General features: G+C 33.4%; 1 long non-coding RNA gene across 1 annotated transcript; it reads left to right on the top strand.

Moving 5' to 3' along the window:
* The first annotated feature begins 6,037 nt into the window (after window positions 1-6,037).
* Window positions 6,038-7,045, top strand: LOC139893445 (uncharacterized). Its single transcript, XR_011774541.1, has 3 exons — window positions 6,038-6,593; window positions 6,673-6,857; window positions 6,936-7,045. It is a non-coding gene; the product is annotated as an uncharacterized lncRNA (long non-coding RNA).
* The last annotated feature ends 4,048 nt before the right edge of the window (window positions 7,046-11,093 follow it).

Below are 11,093 nucleotides of genomic sequence, written 5' to 3'. Positions count from 1 at the left end.
CCACCCATGATCAACCTGCAAAAGATGTTGTAACTGTAACGATTAAACGAGTAAGACGATGACTCTGTGGTGATGACTAACGATATTAGATGATAATCACGAGGAAGATATGCTTTACGATGATCATGATAAAAGTTGTTGGTGATATTATTCAGTCGGGTATGAAACGAGGGAATCACTAACCCTGTTTCTGCATTTTTTTTTGTTACGTGGGCTTATTCTAGGTGGACTTAGGATATTGATTGCTTTGGGTCGTTTAAATCAACTTGGGCCAAGTCTTCTTGTTTTGTTATTTGGGCTGATTCTCTAACAATTATCATAAGTAAATGTTTATGGGTTGCTGTTGATTTTTGATGGATTGTGATGATGTACTATGATGATCGTGTCTCGTGATGATTAAGATGATAAAACAGCGACATTTTTGATAAATGGATGATGATGATGATGATGATGATGTACGACGGATAAATTGGTTAAGTAGATTAGGTTGTTAATTAAAAACAGAAAGAACGAGTAGAGGAATGGTTAGGGTAGTGGGCGTTGAGCGAGAGGTCGAGGGTTCGAGCCCGGGCAGTAGCGTTTTATTTTTAGAGTTCCTTTCTTCAAAGGTTGTACTCTTTTATTATTACTTTTATTAATAATTAATATGATTATTATTATTATTATTATTATTATTGATATTATTAGAGATATTATTATTATTATTATTATATATTATATAAGTATTATTATCAGCATTACTATTATTATTATTTTTATTATTATTATTATTATTATAAAAATAATACATTTTATTATTATTATTATCATTAATATTATTATTACTATCATTTTTATAATAATTATTATCATTATTATTATTATTACTACTATTAACATTAATATATTTATTAATAAATATTATTATTAAGTATTATTAGTATTAAGAATTTTTATCAAAATTAGTGTTTTTATTGTAAAGATAGTACAACCTTTTTATCTTATTGTTATTACCATAATTATTAACATTTTTATATATTTTAGTAATATTATCATCTTTATTATCAATATTAACATTATTATTAGTATTATCATTATTATTATAAGTATCGTTATTATTAATACTAATCCTATTATTAATATTATAACAAATAAATATTTATTATATTAAAATATATTTAATACATATAACATAACTATATAATATTTTTAAAAGTATATATAAAATAAATATACTTAGTTAAATAATAAAATCTATAAAATATTAAATATAACAATTATATCACTAATAATGATATATAAATTTGTTCGAATACAATTATATGTGTTAATATATATATAAATGATATAGGTTCGTGAATCCGAGGCCAACCCTGCATTGTTCAATATCGTCATATGTATTTTTACTGCGAAATACAGAATTGTGAGTTTCATTTGCTCTCTTTTTAAATGCTTTTGCAATATATATTTTTGGGATTGAGAATACATGCGCTTTTACAAATATTTTACGAAATAGACACAAGTAATCGAAACTACATTATATGGTTGAATGGATCGAAGCCGAATATGCCCCTTTTAGCCTGGTAATCTAAGAATTAGGGAACCGAGCCCCTAATTGACGCGAATCCGAAAGATAGATCTATTGGGCCTAACAAACCCCATCCGTTGTTGCGGATGCTTTAGTACTTCGAAATTTATCATGTCCGAAGGGAGTCCCGGAATGATGGGGATATTCTATATGCATCTTGTAAATGTCGATTATCAGGTGTTCAATCCATATAAATGATTTTTTTGTCTCTATGCATGGGACGTATATTTATGAGAAATGAAAATGAAAATCTTGTGGTCTATTAAAATGATGAAAATGATCGATTATGATAAACTAATGAACTCACCAACCTTTTGATTGACACTTTAAAGCATGTTTATTCTCAGGTATGAAAGAAATCTTCCGCTGTGCATTAACTCATTTTAAGGATATTACTTGGAGTCATTCATGGCATATTTCGAAAGACGTTGCATTCGAGTCGTTGAGTTCATCAAGATTATTATTAAGTCAATTATAGTTGGTTGTATTATGAAATGGTATGCATGCTGTCAACTTTCGATGTAAAGAAAGTTTGTCTTTTAAAAACGAATGCAATGTTTGTAAAATGTATCATATAGAGGTCAAGTACCTCGCGATGTAACCAAATGTTGATGACTTCGTCCAGATAGATTAGGACGGGTCTCTACATAGCACGTGTTTAATTGTTCTTATATATCTTATATAGATCATACATAACTCCCCCATCACTATAGTCTTATATTTCAGCAAGAGAAAACGAATCATTAAAACTGCAACTATTACGTTGCCCTGCCAAGATATGATTAAGTTTTTCTCCTTCTAAACTATATTAACATACTTTCATCATTACAGTCTTGGAATAAAAAAATATAAGCAGGGGCAGATGTAATTTAATACTATTGGTTGTACGGAACACCACTGAAATACACGATGTAATAAAAACTTGCATGTAATAAATATTTAATGACAACCCTTAGCGTTGTAATTTGAAACTTTCTAAGTTAACTAAAAAAGTAATTATACGAATAATTTAGAAAACCAATTGTGTTTTATTGTGTTGGATAGATTTTTTTTTATTATTTTTGTTTCAGCGGAAAAACAAATAACTTTAATATAACAAAAGAAAGTTCATCCAAAGAATGAAACCTCCTTAAAACTTACAAACCATGAAAACCGAGCGACGCTAAACGAAACTTAAACAAAGCTCGAAACACCAACTATAAAGACAAAGACCAATGAGATACAAAAGAAACCTTTTCGATACAAAAGATGAAATCTAATCTAACCGATTACCGGAAGATTAAGAAACATCTAAAGACTAAAAGGAAAACCACCAACTCCCATACAAAAACGCTCAAGCGTCTTTGATGAAATCGCCAAACACCTCCAACTCTTCGGCGTGAGTCAACTTCTTTTTTCTTTCATTTTTCGGTTTTTTAACTTGCTCCGAGTCGGAGGGTGGTTTACAAGAATTACTAACGACACCTTTTTGAACGCCGTCCATATTATCCATCACATCATTAAAATCCGCAAAAAAATCAACATTGCCATCCTTACAAGAAACAAAATCCAAAGGTTCTTTACCAATAGATTTGTCAAATTTGGAAGCAACGGAATCAAAACAAATTGAGCCTTGCACACGCCCCTCCATCGACCCATTTGAAGCACTAGACTTGGGCCTCACTATTAGTGGGCTTAAGGAAGAAGGGCACGCATCAACAGGACCAACAGGAGAAACTAAAGCCACATCCTGATTGCGTGAATTATTTAGTGCATTAGAACTTGTAGCCGCTATATTATCAGAAACGATACCTTCATAATCAACATCCAAATCATCAACGCAATCAAAAACCGGGAGATTAGAATCAACAGGGGTAAGCAAAGCCCGATTATCGACCTCCGTTTTCGACTCACAACCAACCGGTGTGTGGATGAGAACACTACCAGCAAACAATTCGTTAACCTCAGGCGAATTCGAACTCGTTACCACAATACGTGAAGCATGAAGGACAAAATCATTCTCTTCAACAACATTAACACGAGACCTACAAGCTAAGCACTCAAGCATGACGTTGTTCCTCCGACTTACAAGCCTTCACGTATTTCTTCTAGCAAGGTTTTCCGATACAAGGACAAACGGAATTTGTTGCAGGGGCTTCAAAGGAAACAGGGTCAGCTGCAGGAACTTCAGAGGATCGATTGGCATTAACCATGGCTTGGTTAACCTTCAACGAAACATTGTCCCAGTTAATGGGATAAGAAGTCTCAAGACCCGTATTACCCAAAGGCAATCCATCTGAATTACCCTGAAGAAAGACACCCAGATTTTCCGAAGATAAATCAACACCATTAGTACAAGGTCCATCACTCAATGGAATAGTATCACCTTCACATACGGCACGATTAAATGAACCAAAATCAATGAAGGGAAGTCGTCAGTTAAGACCCGATCCAACACACCCAAAGGTACCTCACAGATAAAAAAAGTTTTCGAGCCTAAGTTGTTTTTAACGAGTTTAACAGAATCAACAATCAAAGAGGGGCTTTCCAATTCAATAAAAGCATATGCAACCCCCATTTGTTTAAGACCAGCTGACGAGCGAGCCACGTGAATAACATTTCCAAAACCCGCAGCGAATTCTTTAATATTTTCCTCTAAATAAAAGTAGGTCGGGATCCCGTTGATGTCAATCCAAGTAAACCAGAAGAAACGATCGACACGGGATGAAAAGGGGGCGATATAAATCAAACCATCTTTGCTAGGGTGTTCCGCACACAATCTACCCAAATTAGTCTCATCAGATGACATGACTATGAAGCCGAAAGAACCCCATTTAAAAACACGATTAACAAGAACACCCCTACGGGTTAAACAAGACACCAATTTTTCACTAGATAATGGTCTTTGATCCACCAACAAAGCACAAACACGCGTCATACTCAATAAATCGAAGTTAACATTTAGATTAGCACGAAAAACAGAGTTTTTACCCTGACCCGAAGAGGGAGAATGAGACCCAACAGGAACCTTTCTTGAAGCTTTTCCGACAAAAATTTTCTTACCAAAAAGTGTAACACCGTTCATTTTACGAATGGCTTCCTCCGCTGTCAAGAAGGAATCATACCTCACGAAGGCGTATTTACGATCTGGCCACGCTTTGATTTCAGATATGCCATCGTAAGAAACGAACGCATCTTGAAGACCCATCTTATCATAACATAAAGGTAACCTGCCTATGAAAATCATCCCGTTATCAACCCCTGGAAGTGACGGTTACGAAACTCAAAAGACCTAGTAGCAGGTGGACCGCCGGAAACTGGTACATCGTCTATGACGGGTGGACCGCGTGAAGTCTCGTCAATGTTTTTAAGCAGTGTCACAAACGAAAAGGTTTTAGATAGCGAACGAGTGGATGGAGAGTTTGGCAGATCCGATGCGGGATGTGGAGGTGGCAGTGGTGAAGGTGGTGGTGGTGGAACGGTGACAGGTGGTGGTGGAGGTGGAGGTGGAGGTGGAGTTGATGCGGATGTAAGAGGAGGGTAAAGGGTGAAGTTTTGAAATTCAAAAAATAGGGATTTCGGGGGAAAAGGTTTGGGAGCGTTTCCCTTTGTTTGGTTTTTAGTCAGATATGACAAAAATTGCAATTAAAAAAAGATGTCTATTTTGTGATTGATAGATAGATATCAAAAGGTCAAATCATTATAAACGGTAATAGATCAATTTAATTTCAAGATTTTAGGATTTTCCATTATTGATTGCTTACAAACTACGTATAAAATAAAACTTAAATATTAAATTAAATTAAATTAAATTAAAGGTATCTTCTATAATCTATAACATCAGATAATTAATCTGAATCAATACTCAAAAAATGTAAAAATTATGCATGCCCTACAGCTGCCGCACGATTAATCTGTCTGTATTCAGTTTATTAGGGTTTCAAAATTCTAAATTCCGCAACATTCATTCAATTATCGATTCATGATGTAAGTATTGAAAATTGCTTCGTGGTTACAGTTGTGCAAGGTATGTTCAACATAAAATAAAAAAATATTTACTTTAATGTCTTTTTACTCGGATTAGGGTTTCAATTTCGAGGAATCCATTTGTTGCACGTAACTGAGAATGGGTTTTTTAATTTTGTTTTATAATAATAAAGAGCTTACAATTGTTGATTTTCAATTTATTGGTGATGGGATCTATTAGTGGGAGTAACTCCATTTTCCATTTTATCTCTGGCCTATTATTTTAATTTATCAGTTGATCTCTTAGAAATATTCCAAGGATTCTAAGTTGACCTGTTTATATGATTGTTGCTTGAAGTTACCAACTTTGATGTTTACTAATGTATATTAAAAATGCTGTCTTTATGTGAATTTAATCGATCAGACCTTTATTTCTAGAAAATTTCGATTTTTTGTTGAACAAGATATGTGAAGGTGTGAAAAAGAGACTGTTATGAAGCTTATCGGGTACCTAAGGGCAAAATCTTTGGTTGTTATGACCATTTGTGTTTTCCTCTTTTTGCTTATTTTGAGTATTCCATGATAGTCATCTTTGATAACTAAAAAGATCATATTGTGTCTCAGTTCACAGAAACAAAATTCAAGAAAAAAAGTAGGCCTGACCCAATCAAACATGAGCCATTCTTAATTTGACCTGACCCTTTTAAAAGATCTGACCCATACGTACCTGAACCCATTTTGACCAAAACCCAACCCAACTCGGCCCACATGTCAGGTATAAATAAAAGACACTTAAAAGCTTTGCGGAAAAAAAAAAAAAAGACACTTAAAACTGTCAAGTTTTTAAGTCGTAAAAAATCCACATATGAATGTGTTTGTATGATTGAAGTATTTCCATCTTTTTGACTTCTTACTCTAGGGATTCATTCAGAGAAAAATAGGCTCGGCTGGGTATTGATCGGGCTAGACCCAAAAGGCACTTGACAAAGAACACCATGAGTCCATAATCAAGTTACATATATATGAACTCTGGCTTTGGTACCGAGTTCCTTCCAGCTTTGTCCATTTAGATGCAAAAATGGTAGTTTATAAAAAAATTTATATTCTTACCTTACTGAAATGTAATTTTAGTTACTGATATTTGTTAATTTGTTTTGTAGCGATATGGACACTCATCTTTTCATTTTAAGAATTTACACGTCTGATATAAATAATCTCCTTTTAACTGGATGCTCAAGCCTCTTTATGATTTGGTTACGTATGATATTTAAAGGTTTTCCTGCTTGCTCTATTGTGTTTCTGCACAATAAGAAAGAAGTATCAAAATCTTCGTTTCCGCACAGAGGTACTTCTCATTCATTCGTTTTACAATAAAAATTTCAAAATGATTCCCTAATTTAAATCTTTTACTTGAATATTTTAGCATACTATGTGGAATCAATTCATCAAAAGATCCTATGATGTGCTTGCACTTGATGCTTTGCTTATTTAACAAGGACGGCTAACTGAGTACATAATGCATGTACATACTTAGAGTGCTCCCAACCATGACAACATTTTCTCAGGACGGCTAACTAACCAACCATTCAGCGCCACATCAGCACTTCTATTTCACTTCCTTCCTAGGACTAAACCCAGGACTAAACACTACCAACAATGACACTCCTCCTTCCATAAATTTTAAATAAACAACATAATTTATATTACTTTTATTATTATTATTATTATTATTATTATTATTATTATTATTATTATTACTATAATAGTATGGGTGATGATTCTCACACACACTTTTTTGATCCTCACACACCAATATAAAGAAATGGAGTATTATTAGAAGAGTAAAAGGTTAAAATAGGTGTGTGAGGATCAAAAAAGGGTGTGTTAGAATCATCCTCCTAATAGTATAGTTATACGGAGTAATTATTAATTGTTACTATTAAACACTACCAACCATCTGGGACCCATTTTCATCTCTGCAGATCCAATTTCACACCTTCATCTCTACCTTCATATTTGTAGATCCAATTTCATAGCCATTTTCATGGCTTTCAAGTTCAAAAAAAAAAAAAAAAAAAAAAAAAAAAAATTTATGTTACATTTATTTCTTAATTCTTCCGTCCTCAATTCTGATTCAAATAGACAGCAGCGAGACGGAGCACCTGGGCGACGAGCTGGGCGGGAGCTGGGCGGGGGTGGTGCCATCGGCGCCCACCTGGGCGGGCTTGTGGGCGGTTCCGTGGATGGGCCGTTGGGAGCGCTCTTATATAACATTCCATAACCATTAATCATTTAATGGCTTCTTATGTTGTGTTGTCCATATAACAATGAACAACTCCATGGTATGTCGTTTCTCTAACTATTGTTGGGCACTTTATTGGTAATTAGTTTTTATACAACTAATCATCTAATCTTGAAAGATAAATGGTACAATGCTAAGAGACTTAAAATTATCATGGGAGTTGCGTTTAGATATCTGTTATTGCTATGGCTTCTAGAGAAAGAAGGTGGGTTGGGTAACTTACATTATATCTTGAAAGATAATGGGAGCTACTAAATGTAATATTTTAAAGATATATTATTCAATTTTATTATATATTTTTACTTACAATTAATGATTTTGTCATGTATGAGTAAAATATAAAGGAAAAAAGTTTTAACATGTTAAGTTCAACTTGACCTTCTTTGTCTTCAACTCCTTGACGTTTGCCAAGCTTTCTCATGTTTATAGGCTTATATCTGTAAGATTGTATAAATCATCCTCACATCTATATAAACAATTGTATGCTTACGATGATATGATTCTAATGGAGAAATGTGAAGGCGAAGAGCTACTTTCGGGTGTAGGTCAAGTTTTCTTTTAGTTAAGGTCTTCAAATTCGGATTTGTTTTGACTAGCTTAGATGAGGTGATTTTGTCTGCTGTATCACGTGTGTAGTTTTAGAATAACATTTGATTTGTGATATCATTCGTGTATAACATTAATTGTATAACGGAGTTATAATGTATCAATTGTGTATGTTAAGAACATAAATTTTTGATTATTTCCTTAAGTTTGCTGGTTCGCATTTGAGACAGATTGGTCGCATCATAAATTTTGTTAAATTTGAGATGAGTCAAGATCAATGATCGCATAATCAATGATCGCATTATGCAATCTGAGTCATAGAACCTTTTAACCATCAGTTTTTTGTACATTAATTTAAAAACATGGACTCAAATGTTGGTCTCTATTCATTCTTACTTAATGTATTTTATAAGTAGGGCCACTTGAATGGTCATCTATACGGCAGCTGCTGTACATTTTATGCGCTTCTAGATGAGCCCCAAATTGAAAAATAACAAGAGTTTTTTTTTTTTTTTTTTAAATATGATGGACACTTGAAAATGTGGGTGGATGAGATACGACTTGGGAGGCACCTATCATCTATCTTGCTTTAAGATCTTTAGTTTAAGATCTTCCAAATGAAGGTGTGCAAGCAACACATTATTGTTGTTGATCTTCGAATAGTAATTATTACAACATGTTTCCATTATAAATCATTTATGTGAGATATTAGTAGAATCAAATTAATGGTGATAATAAAATAATAGTGGCTGAGCACATGTTAAAATGTTTCACCATTAATTCTTATATTAAAGAATGATGTTCATAAGAGCATCAAACTAAGGGTGCGTTTGATAAAACTGAATGATTTAGCACTGAATGGTTCAGAGTCCTGAATGGTTCAGAAGCTCTGAATCAGTATGATTCTGAATGAAAATTCACTGTTTGATAATAGTTCTGAATCAACACTCTGAATGAGTTAAAATTACCATTATGACCTTGAGTATAATTTATCGTTGGGTCTTATTTTTTGTGAACTAGATTATTTTAATATAATTTTAAAATTCATAAACATTATAAACAATTAGGCTTTAGACTTTTAGAACAACAATAATTATAGATCAAAGGTTATAAACAATTACGGAGTGTAAAACAAATTATGTTGCATGTTGTTTTTTCTTGAGGTTTATTAATAGTATTTCTTTTTTTGCCGTAAATTTTTTTTTACAATCATAGACCAAAGTTCCAATCTTTTCATCGTCATCATCACATTATAAACAATTACATCTGCTCTCCTTAAATGTGTTCACACTAGATCTACATAATTCAAGCCCATCTTCAATCTTTTCATCCTCATCATCGTCGATTTCTCTTCGTTCAAATGGCTCATTCAAACAGAGGTAATCTGATTCAAAAACTTTTTTTTATCCTAAATAAAGTGAGAAATCCTAAAAATTAAAACAGAGGCTAAAAAAATCCATTAGAATCATATGAATAATTATGATAAATAGATATACATGACAGAAGAAGAAAAAAAAAATAGATATTAGGGTTTCAAGGTAGAAGATTATTGAAAGTGAAGAAAAGTTACCTGGAGAAATAAAATCAATCGGTGTAAGAATTTGAGAAACACAGATGTGAAGAGAAAGAGAAGAAAACACATAAGAGAAATAAAAGGGTATGTAGGGAAAGAAGTGAGAACTGAACCATTTAGAGATACTCCATTATATGAACCGTTCAGAGTTTATTCAGAGTTAACCTTTTATTCAGAGGTACGTATCAAACGCTCTGAACACTGACCGATTTAGTGATCAGATCTGAATGGTCCCTTTCAGATCCAAACAAACACACCCTTAGTTGGTTGGTCCAATACACAAAATGAAAACAAGAACTTTGATGCAACACAAATATTATAACTTTATCTGTTTTTTTTTTTTTTTTTTTTTTTTTTTGGTGCCAAATAAGGATAACTTTATACCAAAAACAAGGGGTTACAAAAACAAAATACCAACACAAACGAAACTAAACTAAGGAAACCGAAACCACAACCACACAAACAACACAACTAAAAGGAAAGAAGAGAGCAAGATATCCAAACCATCCGGTCCGATTCCAACCCCTCTACTAACCAACACAACAACAACAACAACAACAACAACAAAACCCAATACCACATGAGTGGTGTATGGGGATGTGAGATGTAGACGATCCTTCCCCTATCCGAGAATAAAGACAAGTCATTTCTCCACCCATAGTGAAACACTCTCAAAAGTAGAGAAAGTCATCTCTCTCTCTATTCGACGGATAAAGAAATTGCTTCCGAGAAGACCTCCGGCCTTTAAGTAGGAAAAAGTTTTAAAATAAAAATAAAAAATAATAAAATAAAAAATAAGTAGATGCCATGAAAATGGTAGAATCAAATTTCCATGGGTTTTAAATCATGCCTGAAATTTAATTTAGGCTCTAAGAGTCAGTCAAGTCGCCAATAAATCGACGATTGCTGTCGACTCAATAGAGCCTACCCTCTACTAACCAACCCGAACCCAAAAAACAAACTACAAACTAAACACACAACCTACACAAACTTAAATACCGTCAGACATTAAATCTTGCAAGCTCGGCACCATGAACCTTTCTTCCTCTACCTCTAACCTTTCTCGCTTTTGGCGCGGGCTTAAGACACTTTCCTTCAACACGAATATGTTCAAAACCTTACGTTGCAACTTCAAAAAAAACCCACACTTCTACTTGAAG

This window comes from Rutidosis leptorrhynchoides, chromosome 2 (genome assembly GCF_046630445.1).
Source record: "Rutidosis leptorrhynchoides isolate AG116_Rl617_1_P2 chromosome 2, CSIRO_AGI_Rlap_v1, whole genome shotgun sequence".
Classification (NCBI taxonomy): domain Eukaryota; kingdom Viridiplantae; phylum Streptophyta; class Magnoliopsida; order Asterales; family Asteraceae; genus Rutidosis; species Rutidosis leptorrhynchoides.
The sequence above is the reverse complement of the archived record's forward strand: the minus strand, read 5'-3'. Positions and strand labels throughout refer to the sequence as shown.